Consider the following 24142-nt stretch of genomic DNA (forward strand, 5'->3'; position numbering starts at 1 on the left):
AGCGGACTGTGTGTCTAAATCGGCCCGGGCATTTCTATACCATACGGCCCATAAATTGTATATAATATGAAGGAAATCAAATTCTGTCCTCAAAATCATTGTTAAGGCCTTATGTTGCTTTTTAATCGCAAAGTGTGTAGGTCCTAAAAAGGATGAAGCCTACTAGTATCTCTGTCTACGGATGTAGACCATTACATTGTTTAGGAAAATGTGTTTGATTAAATTAGTAGGCCCTACTGTAGTCTGTATAATGTAATTTCTTTAAATACTTCGCTCTGTGGGGCCCTGTTATGAGGAATACTATAAAACCTTTAACATAGTGGCATCCATGCGGCCCTTATCTTATAAAATACAGACGTGATTTAAAAAAAAAAAAAAGATGCTTACTGTGGTCTTACCGGCCCATTTGGATACCGGCCCACCGGACATTTGCCCGAATGCCCATATCGTCAGTCCACCCCTGCCTCCCAAGGCCATCACTCGTCGTCCTGCGGGAGATTTGGTTTAGGAAGTAGATTATTTTTTTTTTTGTAACTCTGAAGGAGCATCCGAAATATGTAAAGCATTTTACAAACAAACGTGAAAACAAAAATTATTTTTAGGGCTATTCATATTGTCAAGTTGCCTTGACATCACAAGTGACATCACAAGTGTCATTCGAAACTCAAGTAGTTACGTCATCAACCTAGTTGCCCATTGCTTTGTCGTTGCCTTCTATAAAATCTAAAACCGTAACAAGGCGTGATGGCGTATCTGTTGTTAGATAGCTAGTTTAGTTAGTTGGGTTGCGCACTTTATTAGACTGACTGTGAACATACATTTTATAGTGACGACATAGACTTTGGGTTAGAGATTAGAATAGACTTTTAATTAATCTGTTACCGCTAGACTCTTGAGGGGATAACATCGTTATTAGTGACAGACTAGACTGTGGCCCATTCTGTAATAAACGTTTGTTTGAAGTTCACCTTGAGTCAACTTGGTCATTGAGTCTGTGTTCCTGTTAGTACCTTATCTATATTTGTGTGCATGATTTTCGAGAACTCGCGATTGAAATACATCAAACAAGGTACTCACGCAGTTAGTCTAATTAAGCTTCTTCTAGAAATACTTCAGCTACATTTGATATACACATGCATCCGTAACACTGTATTGCGTATCATTTCTTTATTCATTTCCATTGTGAAATTATTAACTTTTTAATATGTTTTATATGAACTAGATGTTTCATTATACAGGTCTAATTCGAAAGAGATAAAGACACTGATTCGTTAAATAAATATACTTTTCATATAGTACACTGGCGGATCCAGAACTTTTGAGTGGGGGGGGGCGATTTTTTTACAAACCCTAACCCTAATGCCCAGTAAACCCTAACCCTATGCATAAACGTGCGTATATATATATATATATATATATAAATATGAGAATTTTTCAAAAGTAGCATTTCTCAACCTTTGGTGAAAAACAAAACAACTGGGGCATCGCTATAAGGTTTTCAAGTGGGGTTCGGGGCGAAGCCCCGACGTCAAAAGCGTTTTCTTGCTTTTTTCACTGCAGAAAAGTATTCTCCTGACATTTACAGCTCATTGTTCATCAATGGAGTTCGGGGCGAAGCCCCGACGCCAAAAGTGTTTTCTTGCATTATTCATTGCAGTAACGCATTCTCCTGACATCTACAACTCATTAGTCATCAATGGAGTTCGGGGCGAAGCCCCGCCGCCAAAAGCGTTCTCTTGCATTCGTCACTGTAGAAACGCATTCTCCTGACATCTACAACTCATTAGTCATCAATGGAGTTCGGGGCGAAGCCCCGCCGCCAAAAGCGTTTTCTTGCATTCTTCACTGTAGAAACGCATTCTCCTGACATCTACAGCTAATTATTCATCAATGGAGCTCGGGGCGAAGCCCCGCCGCAAAAAGCGTTTTGTTGCATTCTTCATTGCAGTAACGCATTCTCCTGACATCTACAGCTCATTATTCATCAATGGAGCTCGGGGCGAAGCCCCGCCAAAAGCGTTTTGTTGCATTCTTCATTGCAGTAACGCATTCTCCTGACATCTACAGCTCATTATTCATCAATGGAGTTCGGGGCGAAGCCCCGCCGCCAAAAGAGTTTTCTAGCATACTTCACAGAAGAAACGTATTCTCCTGACCTAAAACTCATTATTCATACAATTAAAAAAGGACCTTTTGCATAATGTTGTACTTGAAAAATATTCTAATATGAATTTATAGGCCCTTAATACATTGCAAAAAATCCGATTTGTTCCTTGAAAAGATAAGATACCCCACATATTTAGATTTTGGCTTTGAGGATCTCCGCCGAAAAAAATTATTCCATAAATAATATTCAATAAAATTAAAGTATAAATTGTGAGTTATAGTCCCAAATTTATTTAACTAGAAAAATATCAGATTGAGTAAAGGTTAGAAAAAGGCGACTATGAAAAAATGATTTGGGTTTAGAACTCATCTCAATCGTGACTCTTATAATGAAAAATTTCGTTTGAATTCTAATTTTTTGAATGCAAAGTCTTTCTTAAAATAATTATGATAAATTCATGTGAAATTACATAAACTCTGTCTGGAAATGGGAGGGGCGGTAGAGTGAAAACGATTAATCCTCGCTCCTTTAATAATTTCTGCTAAAGATTGCATTTGGCATTAAAGAATAGGGGTGGGGCGACTCAATATAAGAATTTAATTTATAGTACATATAAATTATATTAGTGACAGATGATTTTGTTTTATAATTTCTTAACAGTAATAAAAAAAGAAAAAGTATTGGTTTGTCCGATGGGGGAATGGCGATTGCATGAATCGCCCCTCCCACCTGGTACAACCCTTTTTCATTTAAATTTACTAATGATAAAATTTGAGATTAGAGTGTGGTACGACATAATATACAATGGGTTCACATATCAATACGTAGTTTATATTATATAGATATTCAACTAATTTTGTTCACAAACTATGATTCTCCATAAAAATAGGACCGCCCCCCCCCACTCAGAGGGCTAGAGTGGGGAGGGCAGTACATGCAATCCCCCCCCCCCCAACATCACCGAAACGGCCAAGAAACCAGAAGGCGAGCGACATAATATAAATCTATATATTAATTCAACTAATTTTGTTCACAAACTATGATTTCTCCATTAAAGTAGGACCGCCCCCCCCCCTCAAAAGGTTTAGGTGGGAAGGGCAGTAGAGATAAATTGGCAAACATGGAACGACATAATACAAAGATCGGTTAAAATATCAATAACAAGTTTTTATCACATAAATATTTAATTGATTCTGTTAGCAAGCTGTGATTTCTACAAAGAAATTGGACCGCCCCCCCCACTCGAAAGTTTATGGGGGGGGCGGAATTGATACCATCGCCTCCTCCCGACCCCACCAAATCGGCCAACATACTAGAGGGGGGGGCGAAATAATCTAAAAATAGGTTGAAATATAAATAATTAGTATATATTATTAACATAAGTAATGAATTCGTATACAAATTGTGTGAATTCTATACTAAAATTAGTCCGCCCCTTGGGGGGGGGGGGGGTCGGCCGAGTGGGGGGGGGCGATCGCCCCTACCGCCCCCCCCCTGGATCCGCCAGTGATATAGTACCACATTATCAAATCTATGTAGACTAACTTGACATTGACTTCAGAGTAAAACAATAATGTAAGTCGCTCTTCTCGAAACAGACAGTAGATGTTGGCTGTAAGATCTATGTATCCAGTTACTAAGTGCGCGTTACTCTCTGATCAGTGTAAACATAGCTTTAGACAGCAGTTCTCAACCTTTTATGCTCGGCGACCCCTTTTGACAAAATCCCACTCTGCCGCGACCCCCCCCCCCCTCCTCCAATACACACACATACAGCAATAGAAGAGTAGACAATAACAATCCATATGGTCTTAGGCGACCCCTGGCAAATCGTCAATCGACTCCCAAGGGAGTCGCGACCCACAGGTTGAGAACCCCTGCTCTAGAGATTACACAGTACACTATGATCAGTGTAAACATAGCTTTAGAGATTACACAATACTCTCTGATCAGTGTGAGTATGGCTTTCTGGAATAGATATCATCTGGTCAGAATAAACATTACGTTACAGATTTTACACAGTCATTTCTGTTCAGTACAAAAGCTTTAGATATTAGACAGTTGGGCCTACTTTTCAGATCATGGTGAAAATCCGTAAATACCGATTTTGTACACTTAACTAAAGTTATGTTTGAAATAGTTTAAGAGTCTTGGGTGTCTAAAAGCTTCAAGATGGCTTCAGTAAAAGTGTTTACATTTTAAAGGTATCTAATTAAAAAAAATAAAAATAGGAAAGGCAACTACATTCGATTCGAGAAAGGTATTTAGGGAAAAAAAAACACAAGATCGCCACATAACTCAACGCCATTGAAGAAAACCTCCCCCCCACCCCCATGACGACAGGGAATGAAAGATAGCAAGGTTCAAACTTAGCAAAATCACATATGACACGAATAGGCAACTATCCTTTGTTTGGGTCTTATTACAGATATGTCAGTTAATACGGCTAGGTTTTTTAGATCTACTTTTTGTTCATATAAAATTTTAAAAATGTTTACATTTGACTGTCGAATTACGGTAATTCGTTAGGAAGATCTGTTAGTTGTATTAGCAAGGCCTTGTGAGCTCATATGTGATATGCCTGATCTTGTAGTTGTATTAGCAAGGCCTTGGGAGCTCATATGTGATATGCCTTGATCTTGTAGTTGTATTAGCAAGGTCTTGGGAGCTCATATGTGATATGCCTTGATCTTGTAGTTGTATTAGCAAGGTCTTGGGAGCTCATATGTGATATGCCTGATCTTGTAGTTGTATTAGCAAGGCCTTGGGAGCTCATATGTGATATGCCTGATCTTGTAGTTGTATTAGCAAGGCCTTGGGAGCTCATATGTGATATGCCTTGATCTTGTAGTTGTATTAGCAAGGCCTTGGGAGCTCATATGTTATATGCCTTGATCTTGTAGTTGTATGATGGCTGTCTGACTTCGACAAATTACTCAGAAGAGTTTCTTGTACGGGTGTATTCATCATCATCATCAAACTTCATTAGAGTGAGGGCCTGAGAGGCTTAAATCCTCTCTTGCAAAAGCCCTGGACAGAAACCCTGCTGTCTTGCGTAGTGCATACACGTCGCGAATATTTGGCTTCCCAGACCTGTCGAGACGGAGATAAAATTACTCAGAAGAGTTTCTCATACGGGCGTATTAGATGCGTTTAAACTACTTATGAACAAGAGCGACCTACACATTAACAAGATGTAAGGACTATGTCCAGACCGTTAGATACTTGAATTAAGTTTAATGCTTAAAGGCCACAGAAGAGTCTCTGGTCGTAATAAGATGTCACGTTGAAGTCCTAACACCAACTGACCAATAGTAACATAAAGAAACTAAATCCCCACTAATCCGTGACGTCACTAAATGTCGCGTTCAAAGTCCGTCAACTAGGGTGCGTCTCTGTACTAACTAAGTGCCTAACACGCATCAAATAAAAATGAATAATGATAGAAATATAAAACAAAAACGCAAAAGTGTCATATTGGCATCACTAACAGAGTATACTATAAGAAGACATGATCGCTATGATGCCAACTAAAACAATAGTGCCGCCGATGACCTAATGGTAGTAGCTCTAACACTCAAATCCTCTTGACTCTAATGCCCTACCTCTATTGATGCCCAAGACCTAAACCGTAGTATCTCTAATGCCCTAATCCTATTGACGCCAACGACCTAACTCCCAGCGACTTCACTGACTTCGCTTCGCCCCCCCCCTCTTCTTGTTTAACTATTTCGCCACTCCCCCCCCCCTTTACACAGAGACATATCCTGTACCATCCATGACGAAGATGACGTCACGCCACCCCCACCCTGCCCGCCCCAAAAAAAAAAAAACACTGGCCCAAAACGGTCAAGCTCTTGCCCCAATGTTCTACGCAAAGCTATTGATCCGACGCTCGTGTTCAGGAAAGCATCGCAGAGAATCAGGGGGGGGGGGAGGGAGCGAGTGAAGGGCTGATGGCTGGCAGCTTCTCTTGGAGAGATCGACCCCTCTTTAAACGAGGTTTAACTCGAGTGCCAGACTAGAGAAGTGCACAGGGAGATAGGAAAACGGGGGTGTGGGAGGGGGGGGGGAAACTAGGTATGGCCGGAGTATAGCAAACAAGTCACACAAACAATGGGATATAGTCATTACATGAAATGTGACACTGACTATGCAGGAAACTGGGAGCGTAATAAAGTTGGATAGAATGGAGGCTTACAGACGACAGTAAAGTAGGTCAACAATAAAGTAGGTCAATAATAAAAATAGGTCAATATTAAATCACTTTGTGAAGTAGGTCCATAATAAAAAAAAGATTAAATTGCGTACGGAGTATAAGGAAGAATAGCTATTCAAAAACAGCTGTGACATACTTCTTTTGTCACTTATGTCGCAAGCTCATGCATTTCATAGCTAATGACTACAATACTGCGACATTCACACTCTCTCGTCTTGCAATGCTAGGCTACCTGGATAAAGTCGCTAAGTTTCAGCGATTTCAGAATAGTGTTGCACCGTTCACGAATGGTGTAACTGTAAATTGTAACGCAAGTACAGGCGCGATTGTATGGCTCCTATAGAGAAAATGTCACTGCAGGAAACGATTCGAGAATGGCACGTTTATATACAATACAATGAACTGCTCTTGTGCCTTAGGGCAGTGGTTCTCAAACTGTGGTCCGCGGCACCCAGAGTCCTTTAGACCAGCGGTTCTCAACCTTTTAAGCTCGGCGACCCCTTTTAACACCCCCCCCCCCAAAACTCTGCCGCGACCCCCCCCCCCTTGACACACACATACAGCAATAGAAGAGTAGGCAATAACAATCCATATTTTTCGATGGTCTTAAGCGACCCCTGGCAAATGGTCAATCGACTCCCAAGGGGGTCGCGACCCACAGGCTGAGAACCCCTGCTTTAGACGATCGTAGGGGGTCCGCAGAAAGATGAAAATTTTATTCAATCAAAATAACTTCTTGGCCTAAAGCCAGTTTATTAGATCGAATAGTTTTAATAACAATCAACTCGCCCTTCATTGCTGTTTTATTAAAATGTAGGCCCCTACTTGTCTATTATGTACAATTCTATGTTGAGCCAAATCATAGATTTGAGGCTTTCTTCATTTGGGTATTACCGACTGTGTGCTGAACCTTTTTGCGCGTGGACAAACTCAGATCCCAATCGCACACGAATACATACTAGATCTAATACAGAAGCAGCTCATTGAAATATCCACAAACGAGGGACTTAAATCATTCATTGAAGAAAGAGAGCTCTGATTACAAAAACAGTTTCCAATATTATACTCTGCATTATGGGTCATTTTACAGAAGTTGTTGGCTGCTTTCCCGTCTTGTTATTTGATACCACGTTGATTTATTGCCGTAACGAACCTCATCACAAATAAAAGAAACTACCGCAATGTGTGCTCGTGGAGATTTCCGAAATTTGCGATTGCTACTTACAGACTTTAAGCCGGACATAAATACACTTAAAATATTATCAACCCCATCCAAATAGTCTCTATTTTTAAACAAAAATTGTCTTTATAAACATTTCATATACCTAAGTAGATCCAAAATAAATGACTAAATAAGTGTACATCTAGTGGGTAACTGTTTCTGAATAGAAATATACCAACTTTTCTGATTCCGCCAATCAAATGGATTGTTACAGATCATCTTGTGACGATGAAATTCCCCTTCAATTGTTGGAGCTTTAGACAGAAATCGATTGGTCGATGTGGGTGTTAACAAAATAGTCGTTGAATAGAGGGAGCTGGACGTGGTGGGGAGGGGGGGGGATAGTGGAATTGCTGGACGGCGGAGGGGCGAGCATTGTTCTCATTGTTCGCCGGGCAACATTTGTACATCTACAAAATTTGAGCGTGCAATAAAGTTTTGATTTTTTTTTTTAATAACTCGAAGGAGGAAGAAATGTGTATTTTCTAAACAGATAATTTCTCGCCCTTTCAACAAGATAAATGAATGACTTACTTAATTTGGCTGAGTGGTTAAGCACTTGGCTTCCGAACCTGGGATCCTGGGTTCGAATCTTAGTGAGGACTGGGATTTTGAATTTTGGGATTCTGAAGGCGCCCGTGTTCACCCAATTATAATGGGTAACCTAACTTTAGTTGGGGAAAGTAAAGACGGTTGGTCGTTGTGCTGGCCACATGACACCCTGCTCGTTTACCGTTGGCCAAAGAAACAGATGACCTAAACATCATCTGCCCTATACATCGCAAGGTCTGAAAGGGGAACTTTACTTTTTTTTTTTTTTTACTTTACTTTACTAGATTTAGACGGAGGTCCTCCTGCGGCTCTCAGCGCAGAGTGCTTCAGCTCTCTATAAAAAGCGATCGGTCATAGGCGTTGCCCAGAGCCTCTTCCAAGCTGGTGCCCACCGAGTTTAGGTCTTCTAAAAAGTGTTACGCCCATGTTAGACGTGGGAAGCGAGGTGGCTGAGTGGTAAAGCGCTTGGCTTCTGAACCGGGGCTCCCGGGTTCGAATCCTGGTGAGGACTGGGATTTTTAAATTTTGGGATCTTTTGGGCGCCTGTAAGTCCACCCAGCTCTAATGGCTACCTGACATTATTTGGGGGAAAAGTAAAGGCGGTTGGTCGTTGTGCGGGCCACATGAGCTCTCGTAGACCGTAGGCCACAAAAAACAGATGACCTTTACATCATCTGCCCTATAGACCACAAGGTCTGAAAGAGGGAACTTTACTTTTCATGTTGGACACGGACGTTCTTGATTTTGCTTTCCTCTTTTTTTTAAATTCCGAGTTATTTCTGACTTTGGTAAAACGTGTTTGTGACTTTGGTAAAACGCGTTTGTGACTTTGGTAAAACGCGTTTGTGACTTTGGTAAAACGCGTTTGTGACTTTGGTAAAACGTGTTTGTGACTTTGGTAAAACGTGTTTGTGACTTTGGTAAAACGCGTTTGTGACTTTGGTAAAACGTGTTTGTGACTTTGGTAAAACGTGTTTCGTCTTGTCTTATAATGTGTCCCTCGAATTTCATACCACGTTGGGCCACCATTTCTCTCAAGGGGTGGGGGGGGGGGAGGCATGTGCCCGTGTGGGAAAGGATTTCTCTATTTGGTGACATGATCTCGGTATGTTATTCCTATTGTTACGTCTCTCCTTCTATCCAGGCTCTCTTCAAACTGCACCCCACGACACGACGAACTTGAAAGAACCTCACAACTCAGGGCTCCAAAGTATCAGTCAGTTTAATTTCAAATGCGTCGCAATTGGCAACAACATTATTATTATAGCTTTTTTATATAGCGCTACTTTTATGCTTATAGCATGCTGAGAGCGCTTTTGGTCCAATCTCATTTGTGGACCAGTGGGGGGAGGGGGTATCTAGGAGTTTGTTTTCCGTGCTGCCTTTAGGCGCTCAGTAAACACAACTCTGCCCGAGTCGGGTGTCGAACCTCGAGCCCCCTTCTAGGTAGCCAAGTTCAAGCGAACTTGGCCCCTCGACCACCATTAACACTGTCTTTACAAAAACCTAGTCTTGCTCCGCCTGACTTCACACACCGTGCTGGTTCTCGCCTCGTACTGGTCACATTGCGAGGTAACGTGAAGTGAAGTCTTTTTGACACACACTCTCTTATATAGTGTCTCTACTGGCCTTCTCGAACCTTCTTGACCACTCCAGTTGATCACTTTCGCCGTGACTTGCGTGCGTAATATTTACGACACTGGCCCTTGCCGAACTGGTGTGTACAGTCGCTGGTCACGGTTGACCGCTCGTCCTGCGCTGGACTGTGGCGATTTGGGTAGGCTAGAAACACACAGCACTACCCCCATCTGTGTCACCACCAGGTTTACAACACTATGATCTTTCTCAGCCATCGCTGCTTGTTTTAACATATTTCGGATGTTCCTTCAGAGTTGAAGGTAGTTTACTTCCTAGTCCAAACCTCCCGCAGGACGACAGGGGATGGGAGCGGGCAGGGTTTGAACCCGGGACCATCGATAAATCCAAACGACAGTCCAGCGTGCAAACCACACGACCAGGCAGCCATCCAGGCTGCTGAACCAGGTCTAACTGCTTTTCGATCTCTGTGGACGACTACCTGGTTTTAGCTAGCGAAATAAATGAATGGGCAAGATGATAATATAGAGTATTTATGGGCAATGTTAGATCTGAATCGGAGATTTTCATACGTGGCGTAAAAACTAAAAATAGCAATCTTTTTGGTGCATGCGGTGTGCAAAATGAAAGTACGTGTTGATAAACTATGCTGTTTTTAAAAAAGTTAAATGAGAATTGGTGTGCAATGATTAGCACTGCAGAATCAAAGTATTTTAAGCTCTTCCCTTTCTAACTTTTATTCAGTTGGCAGTGGACCTCATTCACCAATCGTAAACAAACAACTTTTAGTCACGTGATCTTATTTGAGAAAACAACGAAACAAACGGTCACGTGACAACCATCATGAATTAAACATGGGATCGTAAATTATATAGAAGAGATTAGAGTACCACGTGGCTAAATGTTGTTTGTTTACGGTTGGTGAATGAGGTCCATTTTTTTCAATTTAGCGTCCTTGACATTGTTAAGTGTATCGTGAAACTCTCTAATACTTTTAAGTTTATCTGGCAGTATAGGAAACCTGTTCCCCCTATATCTTGAGGTCTTCAAGGGCAATAAATTTATTGTTTAAAATAGGTAAACGCTGATGTGCATGGCGACTCAAAATATTCATTTCATCATTAATCTATGAACTTGATCAGTGTTCGCATCCGAGGTCTCGAGTTTAAATCTCGGTGAAGACTGGAAATTTGGAGTTTCATAATTGTTTAGGACGCCACTGAGTCCACCCAACGCTAACGGATGCCTGGGGAAAGTGGAGGCAGTTAGTCGTTGTGCTGGCCCTAGATGTTTTGTTACAGTAGGCCTGAGCAAAAGTCACAGTCTGTGTGCAGTTTAGACAACCCTGTGTATAGTCGCTGAATGAACTGTTTATGTTGTGTCTGTTCTATTTATGTGTATGTTTCTGTTGTGTTCTCTGTATATGAGAAAAGAGTCCTTGTATTCACAACAAATTCCCATAAGGATCAATAAAGCAGTCTTAGCCTTAGTCTTCTATAACGGCTGGCCACATGCTGTGACATGACACCCTCATTAACCGATGGACATTGACACAGATGACCTTTACATCATCTGCCCTATTGATATCAAGGTATAAATGGGATACTCTATTTTTGTAGGCAGCAGTGTTCAGTTATTATAAGTACCATCCAACTTTAAATTCGTTTAGTCAAGTCCCTTCATTTGGTTGTAACTTTTCCTTTTACACTTAGCTTCAGAGAAAGGGAGAGGGGGCGACAGTACAGCATTCAATAATTTCTGTTTGTCTACATTCCACACACGCACGCACAGTTTTTTCTGTGTATCACATCGCATGCATTTCTCTGTTTAAATGTCAGAGTGCAGACATGTGCAGACGTCAAACAATTTCACATTGAATGTTAACCTTGACCTTTTCCTTCCATTGTTGACCTACCAGTTTAATGCAGTGTAACATTAATTTTTTTTCCCCTTAACTTATTGAATTTATCGATTAAATGTTGTGTAAAAAAAAAAAAAACTTGAACTTTGTCATTTCACATTGATCTGTTCTTGTAGTAGTTTAAAACAAATCAAATCTTGACCTTTGTCCACACTTATTGATGTATCGGTTGATTGGTGTATAACAATAAACCTTTCAACTTTCCCCACAATTGTTGACCCTTCGATTGAATGCTAGTAACACTACAGCCTTGACCTTTAACAGAGCCTTGATTTTTTTTTAGACTGAAATTTTTAAAACAACTAAGAAAACTTACGTGACGTCATGCCGAGACGCGAATGCATTGCGACTAGTAGACTACTTCCGTTTTAGGGTTGGGTCAACAACTGTAACAGTTGATATATGATGCTGCTAGTGTCAAACGATTTTCTCGACAATGAATCCATCAATATATAATCTATCTATCTATCTATCTATCTATCTATCTGTCTGTCTGTCTGTCTGTCTGTCTGTCTGTCTGTCTGTCTGTCTGTCTGACTGTCTGTCTGTCTGTCTGTCTGTCTGACTGTCTGTCTGTCTGTCTTTCTATCTTCCTATCTTTCTATCTATCTATCTATCTATCTATCTATCTATCTATCTATCTATCTATCTATTTATCTATCCATCTATCTATATATGTGTCAGGGGTTAGGGTTAATGATTTCTGTTTCTTTAGTGCCAATATTTATTGATGATGAAATATTTATTATTATTTTAATACTTTGCTACGTACCTTTTCTTCTTTTTTATATTAATGACACGAATAGAATCGCTTGCCGGAAATATATAATAATAATAATAATAATAATAAGGCTTGTCTTCGAGTCCGAAGATCAGTGAGGAATGCAGTATTTCCCGTGGCTACGCAGTCCCAGCTGTGACCTACATATTTTGCCACATCCAGGGCAAGCATAACCATTTTCCGGAGGTGGTCGATTTAGATCAGTGATTCCCAAAGTGGTCTATATAGACCCCCAGGGGGTCTACGAAGACCTCCAAGGGGTCCACGACAGTAAAAAAAACTAAATTGGGGGTCCATGAGATGCCCACGGGGGTCTACGATAATAGATTTCATTTAAGCACATTTAATGTTCATATTTCACTAATGTTATTATTCAATACACTAATATATGATTTGTACCTTCGTTAATCCTTTAAATATTTATCCTGCTATTCAAATGAAAAATTGTTGTAATCAATTTCAATACTTATTTAAATAGCTTAATTTGGTCTACATGTAATTAATATTTAGAACAACAAAAAAAAAAAAAAAAGAAATGTAGACAGTACAGTTATTTTAAAATTTTGATTCATTCCTTCCCTTGTCGAACTAGCCTAAGTGACTTTTTCATGACGATATGAACCAGGTTCGCTGGAAGATCATATGAGACAATGCTACCCTGACAAAATAAAGATTTTAAAAACTTTCGAACACTCAAAGTTCAAAATAGACCCGCAAAATCATACTTCAACATCATATAGAGAAGATGATGGTTTGTGAGAGTCTTACAAGATTTCTTTTCTTATAGCAAAATACAGAAAACAGCAAAGGTCAAACATTGATTCTACCAGCCGTTTTGCACAAACCTACATCTGTTATTATTAAAAGAATTTCTTTAAGCAACAATACAGTTCAAGGGCGCTTCAGTGGCATGAGTTATAAAATTAAAAGCTTCTTATGTAAATCTTTGCAAAATACATAAATACAGTTTGGTCTGACAAGGTGTAGCGCTGTGTGCTACAAACTATCTAATGGTCACCATCTCATCTCATCTATGCCTGTAGTCCCTTCTGGGCATAGGTTACCAACCAGCTGCCTCCAGGCATCTCGGTTCTGGGCGAATCTCTCTAACTGTCGCCACTTCTTGCCCATCTGCTCCCAGATCGCGGAGACCTGGAGAACCACCATCACCACCGTGAAAAAAATCCAGCTATTCATCAATACCTGCCTGATGAAAATTCTTATGATCCGCTGGCCAGACAAGATCTTGAATGAGGAACTGTGGCAAAGAACAAAGCAGCAGCCCACTGAAGTAGATATCCTTCAGAGACGCTGGAGATGGAAAGTTCACACCCTTCGCAAGCCTGCATCCAACATAACAAGGCAAGCCCTAACCTGGAACCCCCAAGGAAAGAGAAAGAGGGGACGGCCCAGAAATACATGGCGCTAATGGTCACTGTCTCCTTATATTTCCTTAGGGTTGACCCACGAGACCTTTCCCATGTTTGGGTGTAGTAGCAAGGCAGCAGAGGTTCGAATTCAGTTTTCCTTCTGCTAGGTGGGTAGCAAGCCAAGGCTAATGAGCCCTTCCTGCTCGAAGTTTACTGGTTTAGGCTCCAGTTACTCGCCTTTGACTCATCTCCTGTTAATGAAAACAGTTCAGCAGATTCAACATTTGAGCCACACATGAAAGATCAAGAAATACACGAAAAACTGCTCTTTGCGAAACCTTTTACAATGATACTTAAGGCATATTAATTAATTAAATAATACTTAATGTTGGAAAGACTACTTCATAGAACGACAAATTCATATATTAAACATAATATCCTAAGTTGTGTAGTTTTAAATTACTTTTTCACTCTTCAACTCACTACAGTTAGAAATTTGTTTAAAAAATGTTAATGAATTTGCAAAAATGTGCAAGTTGAGCAGGGGGTCTACCGAAAACAAGAAAACATGGCAAGGGGTCTACGAGACAAAAAAGTTTGGGAACCACTGATTTAGATTTTCTTTTCGCCGTCTGCGTCTGTCCTCGGCATCGGATTTTCTTTTGATTTCAAATGTGTATCCCTCGGTCTTTGTGAGTGACCTCCAGCTGTATCATTCTGAGGCCGCATGCAACCAGGTGATCTCTTCTATGTCAGCTAAGGCAAGTTGGCGCCTAAGCTGGTCTTTAAAGCATTTCCGTGGGGCGCCTCTGTTACGGAAATATATATAAAGCTTGAAAACACATCTTCTTTTTCTTAAACTGGAACTCTAGGCCAGCAAAAGTGAACAAGATCTCCCTCTCACCGGCCTGTCTGACGGGTGGGTCGCATCCCCTTAGGCACCCCCACGGGAGTCTTGTTTTGCTACCCTTTAGCCTAATCGTTTCCTCTTACGATCGTTGCCACCCGGGCGCCACTGTGAGGCAGGGTAGCAAGCCCTGGAAAAACACATGAAGAAACGTATATATTTTTTTTCTTCTTTAGTAACTTCTTCAAACGTATAACTCCAACAATACATTTCGATTCAACAACTTGGCATAACTATCTTGTTAATATTCAACAGTCTACTAATACAACTTGAACGGATACAACTTATTACTGAAACAATTTAGTGATACAACTTAGACTTCAGCTAGTGGATCTGCAACTGTGTAAAAACTCATGTGCTACTAATGCATACTATATACAAATATAAAACCATTGACTATTTAAGGCCCTTAACATTCGTAAGAAGATTCTCGTTGCCTGTCAGAGAGGCGGTGCACAATTTGTACCAGACAGTGTGAGTTGATATATAATAATAATAACAATAATAAGGCTAGTCTTCGAGTCCGAAGATCAGTGAGTTGATATATAATAATAATAACAATAATAAGGCTAGTCTTCGAGTCCGAAGATCAGTGAGTTGATATATACTAATAATAAATAATAAGGCTAGTCTTCGAGTCCGAGGATCAGTAAGTTCATATATAATAATAATAATAATAATAAGGCTAGTCTTCGAGTCCGAGGATCAGTAAGTTCATATATAATAATAATAATAATAATAATAAGGCTAGTCTTCGAGTCCGAAGATCAGTAAGTTCATATATAATAATAATAATAAGGCTAGTCTTCGAGTCCGAAGATCAGTAAGTTTATATATAATAATAATAATAATAATAATAATAATAATAATAATAAGGCTAGTCTTCGAGTCCGAGGATCAGTAAGTTCATATATAATAATAATAATAATAATAATAATAATAAGGCTAGTCTTCGAGTCCGAAGATCAGTAAGTTCATATATAATAATAATAATAATAATAATAATAATAATAAGGCTAGTCTTCGAGTCCGAGGATCAGTAAGTTCATATATAATAATAATAATAATAATAATAATAAGGCTAGTCTTCGAGTCCGAAGATCAGTAAGTTAATATATAATAATAATAATAATAATAATAATAAGGCTAGTCTTCGAGTCCGAGGGTCAGTGAGTTGTTATATAGGTTTGTAACCAAATGTAACGAACTGCTTAAAACGCGTCCGTTCTGTCCTGCGTCTCTGATTCGTCTCCCGTTCAACTCTCGCATTCATTATGACAGACCAGCCCGAGGTTTCATCACTCTTTGTCTACACTAGTGATGCCCAACCTAATTCAATCTGCGGGCCATTTTAATTTCCAACATTGGTGTCGTGGGCCACATGATGTAAAAGATACAAAAAACTTAATGAAATTGACCTGAAACTATTTTATTTCAAACCTGAGGATCTAGTACTCACATTGAATTATTGGGATAATTGAATTTTCTTTTTATACTTCAAAAAATGACGTAAGTTTTGTTTATATTTTGTTGTTTTTATTCTTCTTTTTAAACAGCCACACAGACACTTTCTTTATAAAAACAAACATGTTGGCTAGCAATGGTATTATGGTCTACAAAAAAGTAAAGATTCTATAATCCTATTTCATGAACGCACAAATGTTTAAAGCCTTGTTAGTAATCCATTAGAAAAAGTTAACGGCCCTAACATAGGTAACATTTGGGGGGGGGGGGAGACGAATTTCTGTATTTGTGCCGACGTTTCGGCGGGCCGGATGGAAGCACGTCGCGGGCCGGATCTGGCCCTCGGGCCGTATTTTGGGCATCACTGGTCTACACCACCGAAAACAAACGCTCCCTTGCCAAGTCGTTAAACGCACATACGCACATAGTCCATTGTTACGACATTCAAATAAGATACAACTGATTCATGTATGTAAAACTTATTCAAGTCTTACAAGTAGTGTCGTCCCAATTATAACAGTTGTCTGCCCCTACTTCCGGCTCAATTCCTTCAAATAAAACAAAAACAAAACAAAAAAATTATAAAGTTTTCTTCAAAACAAGGAAGTTGCATTTGTCCTATTCTTTCAACCTTTCGTCAAACTGGACAGAATTATTTTACATTTTTATTTTCGATATTATTATTTTTACCCGTTCCTACGGAACAACCTGATAGCCAGATCTACTTTTTGTACAACAAGGTGTCACGGTCGTGAAATAGCTGGGGGGTCGGGAGGCAGGGGGTCGCAAGGGAATGGCCAATCATCTTGACAGATTGTGTTGTCATGCGCAGTGGACATTATCAGCGCTGCCCAAGACACACTAGGCGAGGATGACGTGGTTACTGACCCAGTTATTGTTTACTGCTTGGCAGAATCAATACTCGGAGAAGATGTGCTGGAATGATAGAGTAGGACGCCTCCGATAGAGGAGTCGCCTATAGAGTGGGACGCCTCTGATCGAGTAGTCTCCGATAAAGTGTCGCCTGTAAAGTGTAGTACTCATAATTACTAACCAAATATTGAACAACAGAAAATGAACAAGTCCGGTGAAAACAGCAGCGAGAAAGAGGGTGAGAGAGGGTGAGACAGGATGTGTAACAGAAAGTGAGAGAGAGTGAGAGAGGGTGAGACAGGATGTGTAAGAGAGAGTAAGAGAAAGAGTGAGAGAGGGTGAGAGAGAGACAGGATATTTAAAAGAGAGTTAGAGAGAGAGAGAGAGAGTGAGAGAGAGTGAGACAGGATGTGTAAGAGAGAGTGAGAGAGAGAATGAAAAAGAGGCGGAGAGAACGAGAGAGAGGAAGAGTGAAAAGAGAGAATGGAGAGAGAGAGAGAACGAGAGAGGAAGACGAAGAGAGCGAGAAAGATGAAGCTGGGGTCTATATGGTCATGTGAACTAATAATTAAAATGACATAACCCTAATCCCCCCCCACCCCCCCCAAAAAAAAAAAAGAGTACAAAACGTGTTTCAATGTTGACTTTAAAAAATCAGGCTGACCTTGAAGAAGTTATCAAAACGAGACCCCAAAATGTTTCCGGTAAAGAAAGACAACGAGCATGACCTAGAATTCAGATTCTATGTAGAATCCACTCGTAAGATGTTTAACTAGGTTAGATTGAGCTTGATCCACTCAGACGATGGTCGTTTAATAAGCTCTCTAGACTGTCGTCTCGACGGGACCTGGTTCGAACCCTACCATCCCAGCCGTACAGCTTGCGTTAGGATTTTCAAAAAATCTTCCATTTTGACGTGACCTCTAAAACTTCCTCGTGGTCACTGTTGAGGAACTACAATGAATTTTGTTTCCCTTTAAAGAAGCTGGACACTGGCAGTGCCAGAGAATGAAACTTTTTATAATAATATTAAACCCACTATCTACTATACTGGGTTAGACCTATTTTGACTGACAAGACTGTGAGTTTTAACCGACCAGATTTAGTCTTTATTAACTAAATAAATCTGCAACCGTCTGCGACATGGTTACACCGCTATCCCATAATATAAGAACAACTGAAATGAGAAAAAAAGCAATACGAATACCCAAGCGTAGAGATTAAGTGACCATGGAAGTTATCTAAAATATCGATATATCCTATTGTTAAATCAACGGAGGGGATACTGACGACAACTAACATCGAAGCCACATTCGAATTCTTAAAATATCCTAAGGAGGTCCTCGTTACCTGTCAGAGGGCAGTACCTGTCAGAGGGCAGTACCTGTCAGAGGGCAGTACCTGTCAGAGTGCAGTATCTGTCAGAGGGCAGTACTGCTGAAGGCCTGCCAAGGTCTCAAAAGCATTTTTTTTTAAGTTGATCAAGTCTGAATTTCAACTCGGGCCTCCATGATGACAGGCCGACATGTTTGCCACTGAGCTATTCAAGTACTTATAAAAATAGCTTTTTTAGTCTATTGTTAGTTTAAATTGTTAGCGAATACCGACGTCTCTACACAAGGCCTATCTTCAGTTAGCTTAGTACATTTTCTGATAAAAAAAAATATGACTAATTAATTAACTAATTGGTTAATATTTTTTTATCGATGTATGTGTTGTCAACGACAATGATTAATTTGGCAAAGAAAACTCGAAATAATTCGCACAAATACTCCTTCTTACCAAGTGCTATTAGAGAATGGAATGGGTTGCCTGAATCAGCCAGGAAAAACCAACGGCTTAGCAGAGTTTAAGTCATTGATTAACATGCATGACTAGACTGACACAGGGGTGCGCGTAATTATCTTCTCCTTTGAAGCAGAGTCGTTAATGTATAAAATAAGATAAAAGCTGAAAACCAAATTATGTAAACGATTTTCTAGCAGGTAACAAAGAATGCGCTCATAAAGAAATCAGCGATAATTGACAACAGACATGGTCATATTGGCATGTTTAGATTTCATTGCAGCTTGGACGATTGGCCTTTTTTTTTGTCTAAATCAATAATGATGGCTGCCTGTTCGTGCGGTTTGCGCTCTGGACTGTCGTTCGGATTTATCGGCGGTCGAGGGTTCAAACCCTGCAGTAAACTATCTTCAACTCTGAAGGAACATCCGAAACATGTAAAACAACAAACAAATGAACTAGATCTGAACGTGAATCTTGAAGGAATGAGCCAGGTGTTAAATAAAGTATGTGTGTGATTTAACTGTTCATGTATTTGTGTGTGTGTGTAAAACTTGTTTGTAATTTCTAGAATTTTTTTTTTTTTTTTTCTGTTTTGCAAGTTTCGAATGTTCCTTCAGAATTGAAGATTATGACACCCTAGCCCAACCAGAACTGCGAAGCATGGCAGCGGGCAGGGTTCGAACCCGGGAACATCGAGACGGTAGTCCAGAGCGCATACCACACAACCATGCAGCCATCGTGCCAAGATAGTTACTTTGTTTATGAAACATACTTACTGACAAGTGTCTTAAAATACTTTTTGTCAACAAAATAGTTTCTCTCTCTGATAGTGTCGTGAAACTTACTTTCTCTCTCTCTCTCTCTCTCTTTCTCTCTCTCTCTCTCTCTCTCTCTGCTAGTGTCGTCAAACATACTTTTTCTCTCTCTCTCTGCTAGTGTCGTGAAACATACTTTTTCTCTCTCTCTCTGCTAGTGTCGTGAAACATACTTTTTCTCTCTCTCTCTCTCTGCTAGTGTCGTCAAACATACTTTTTCTCTCTCTCTCTCTCTGCTAGTGTCGTGAAACATACTTTTTCTCTCTCTCTCTCTCTCTGCTAGTGTCGTCAAACATACTTTTTCTCTCTCTCTCTCTCTCTGCTAGTGTCGTGAAACATACTTTCTCTCTCTCTCTCTGCTAGTGTCGTCAAACATACTTTTTTTCTCTCTCTCTCTCTCTGCTAGTGTCGTGAAACATACTTTTTCTCTCTCTCTCTCTCTCTGCTAGTGTCGTGAAACATACTTTCTCTCTCTCTCTCTCTCTGCTAGTGTCGTGAAACATACTTTCTCTCTCTCTCTCTCTCTCTCTGCTAGTGTCGTGAAACATACTTTCTCTCTCTCTCTCTCTCTCTCTGCTAGTGTCGTGAAACATACTTTCTCTCTCTCTCTCTCTCTCTCTGCTAGTGTCGTGAAACATACTTTTTCTCTCTCTCTCTCTCTCTCTGCTAGTGTCGTGAAACATACTTTTTCTCTCTCTCTCTCTCTCTCTCTGCTAGTGTCGTGAAACATACTTTTTTCTCTCTCTCTCTCTCTGCTAGTGTCGTGAAACATACTTTTTCTCTCTCTCTCTCTCTCTCTGCTAGTGTCGTGAAACATACTTTTTTCTCTCTCTCTCTCTCTCTCTCTGCTAGTGTCGTGAAACATACTTTTTTCTCTCTCTCTCTCTCTCTGCTAGTGTCGTGAAACATACTTTCTCTCTCTCTCTCTCTGCTAGTGTCGTGAAACATACTTTCTCTCTCTCTCTCTCTCTCTCTCTCTGCTAGTGTCGTGAAACATACTTTTCTCTCTCTCTCTCTCTCTCTCTGCTAGTGTCGTGAAACATACTTTCTCTCTCTCTCTCTGCTAGTGTCGTGAAACATACTTTTTCTCTCTCTCTCTCTCTCTCTGCTAGTGTCGTGAAACATACTTTTTTTCTCTCTCTCTCTCTCTCTCTCTGCTAGTGTCGTGAAACATACTTTCTCTCTCTCTCTCTCTCTGCTAGTGTCGTGAAACATACTTTCTCTCTCTCTCTCTCTCTCTCTCTGCTAGTGTCGTGAAACATACTTTTTCTCTCTCTCTCTCTCTCTCTCTGCTAGTGTCGTGAAACATACTTTCTCTCTCTCTCTCTCTCTCTCTCTGCTAGTGTCGTGAAACATACTTTCTCTCTCTCTCTCTCTCTCTCTCTGCTAGTGTCGTGAAACATACTTTCTCTCTCTCTCTCTCTCTCTCTCTGCTAGTGTCGTGAAACATACTTTCTCTCTCTCTCTCTCTCTCTCTCTGCTAGTGTCGTGAAACATACTTTTTCTCTCTCTCTCTGCTAGTGTCGTGAAACATACTTTTTCTCTCTCTCTCTGCTAGTGTCGTGAAACATACTTTTTCTCTCTCTCTCTCTCTCTCTGCTAGTGTCGTGAAACATACTTTTTTTCTCTCTCTCTCTCTCTCTCTGCTAGTGTCGTGAAACATACTTTTTCTCTCTCTCTCTCTCTCTGCTAGTGTCGTGAAACATACTTTCTCTCTCTCTCTCTCTGCCAGTGTCGTGAAACATACTTTTTTTCTCTCTCTCTCTCTCTCTCTGCTAGTGTCGTGAAACATACTTTCTCTCTCTCTCTCTCTGCCAGTGTCGTGAAACATACTTTTCCCCTCTGCCAGTGTCGTGAAAGATACTTGGTTCTTAGCTGTCAAAAAAAAACTCTACTTTTTTTTTTTCATAATGTCAGTATCTATACATGCTTGTCGAATGTCACGACATATACTCTGTGCCAAGTGTCATGACAATCTGTTTCACTTCACTTGCAATGTGTTTGCCATTTCACTGATTCCATTTTTCTCTGTTTGACTTGTCCACAGAGCTGAGAGTCTGTTGCTATAGATGTCGTTAGAACTGGTCACAGTCGTGCAACTGGACGCTCGTAAGAACTTTTATTACGTCATTCATTCATTTGATTTAACATTTAGCCACCCCCCCCTTTTTTTTTTCTTCAACTCCCGCTCCCCCCCCCTCCTTTCTGAATTTCGTTTTTCTTGCAACGTAATTTACTCAACTGTGAAATTCTTCTGTGTAATCCAGAAGCTTATCAGTAAATTGTTTTTCATAATGACAATAACTAGAAGATGGTGGGAAATACTTTTCGATGATGTTTTGATGATGTTTTGATGATGATGTTCCATAACTAGAGTTTGATCTTCACTTAAAACGTCCTAATATAACTTTTATATATATATATTTTGATATAACACAATGGTACATTTTAATAAAGTTTATGGCGCATGCTTCCATTTAGAATTAGATTATTATTTCTGTACTATTTAGGTCATTTCTTTAGTATTTAGGTCATTTTTTTTTACTCTTTAAGCCTTTCTTTACTATATTCTTTTCTAAACACTATTTGTCAAGGCACCTACTAATAACTTAAAATGCAGACGTTAAAATAGAAATTCATTGTTCAATGAAGTGTAGAGGATTATAGATCTATTTACAAGACCTTTAAAACAATGCCTTAACTTAAGGCTTAAACTAACAATATGAACATTGTTTTCTGAATAGCCTGGTTAACTTTTCTTAAATACTTACTAAAAAATTGTAATTAAATTGGTTTGCTATTACGCAATCCTTGATTCAAAATAGTGTATTGTATAAAAAGTGCGCCTCTTGTATTTATATTAGCAATACTGGCGAAAGGGGAGACTAGAAGTGTATGTTTAGCTACGAGAGTGATGCTGGTGATACATATCATTTTGTTTATGATTACTATGAATTATCAAGACCTATGATTTCCACGGTCGGATTTTTTTTCTTCTTCCAAGCGTTAGTATAAGGGTTTGAGATAGCTTTGTATTAAATACTTTAGAAATAAGTCTGTGAAAATATCAGAAATATTATCAAGCCTTTTCACGGCTTTGAGAACATTGTCTAAGCGTTAAACAATGGGAAGGCGTGACATCTTGCAGGACGGCTAGAGGACTCGAACTCGGATCATCCTGATGACAGTTGGAAAGACATACCACAAGACCAGGCAGACACCAATTCTATAATTAATAACCATATGTATTATTCACGCGCCAAATCTGTCTTCCCCCCCCCCTTTATCTAAAACTTGTTTACCAGCAATCATCTAGTGTCCCGTCCTTAAAACTGTCACATCAACCTTTTCTGTCCTAAACACAAAAAATCTTTTGCTTCGAGATTATCGTCTGAAGAAATATCCTAATCTAAATAACATTTTTAAAGCTTACAATTTCCTATCGGGGATTTTCATACATGGCGGGAAAAGCTATAAATAGCTAGCGTTTTCATGTGTCCGGAGTAAAAAATACTTGAAGCTTCGTTATTTTTTTAATAAGGTATATTATAATTTTTTGGCACTTTTTAACACTGCACAATCCAAAGATTATAAGATATTCCGTTTATAGCACAAAATAATTTTAATATGTAGGGAGTATTAGACTTTCAATCTTCTTACATATTACAGACGTTACTTCAAAAAAGAAGATAAATACGCCCTACTCAGGGTTACATCCTACTTATTTCATGCATGTTAATCAATGACTTAAACTCTGCTAAGTCGTTGGTTTTCCTGGCTGATTCAGGCAACCTCTCTAATGGCACTAGGGAAGAAGGAGCACTTGTACGAATTTTTTTCTAGCGCATGGTATAAGAAATGTGCCTCTATGACTTGAAACTAATTTTTAATAGAAATGTGCCACTAACTAGCGGTATATAAGAAATTTGATACGAAGATCAACAGCCATGCATTGAGATTGTTAAAATTAGAGCTTAATTCTTTCTAACGGAGGCAGGGCCGGTCCTACAGATTGCGGGGCCCTATGCGAAACGGATAGTGCGGGGCCTATTCTGGGTTGTGATAAGGATAATAAGTGAAAATTAAGATTTTGTATTAGAAAATAATTTCGTCTTTAAATTTTATTCATACTTTACTAAGTGCAAAATCACTGTCAAATTAATTTTCCGAGCCATCTATAGTAGTTTTTCAACAAAAAGCTGATTAATATTTCATATCTGCCAACAGATTTACTATCGAACAGCAAAATATCGCTTTTGGTTGTTTTTAAGAGGTCGAGATATATTTAGATCTATATTTGTATGCCAACGACTATTAAAGTAAATTAAGAATTTGAACTTCTTTTTAGTTAAAATTCGCATTATTATTACATTTTTATTAAATGAAAGCAGACAATGCCGTTTTTTTTTTTTACTGCTATTAGGATTCGCGTTTTCCATATTGAATGACACCCAGAAATGACAAATTTTTATTGTTTTAAAGAGATTTGCATCAGTTTTCAGAAGATCTTAATAATTTCAGGAGATT

The 24142-nt window shown here is 39.5% G+C and overlaps 1 protein-coding gene across 3 annotated transcripts in view; it reads left to right on the forward strand.

Moving 5' to 3' along the window:
• The window catches only part of LOC106065847 (sodium channel protein type 4 subunit alpha B-like), a 189130-nt gene that overhangs the window by 90486 nt on the left and 74502 nt on the right, over window positions 1-24142 (forward strand). For all 3 annotated transcript variants that reach the window (XR_008776829.1, XM_056022745.1, XM_056022746.1), the window contains exon 4: window positions 21663-21724. The gene's annotated coding sequence lies outside the window, so the exon portion shown is untranslated. The remainder of the gene's footprint in view (window positions 1-21662; window positions 21725-24142) is intronic.

This window comes from Biomphalaria glabrata, chromosome 3 (genome assembly GCF_947242115.1).
Source record: "Biomphalaria glabrata chromosome 3, xgBioGlab47.1, whole genome shotgun sequence".
In the NCBI taxonomy this organism is placed as follows: Eukaryota; Metazoa; Mollusca; class Gastropoda; family Planorbidae; genus Biomphalaria; species Biomphalaria glabrata.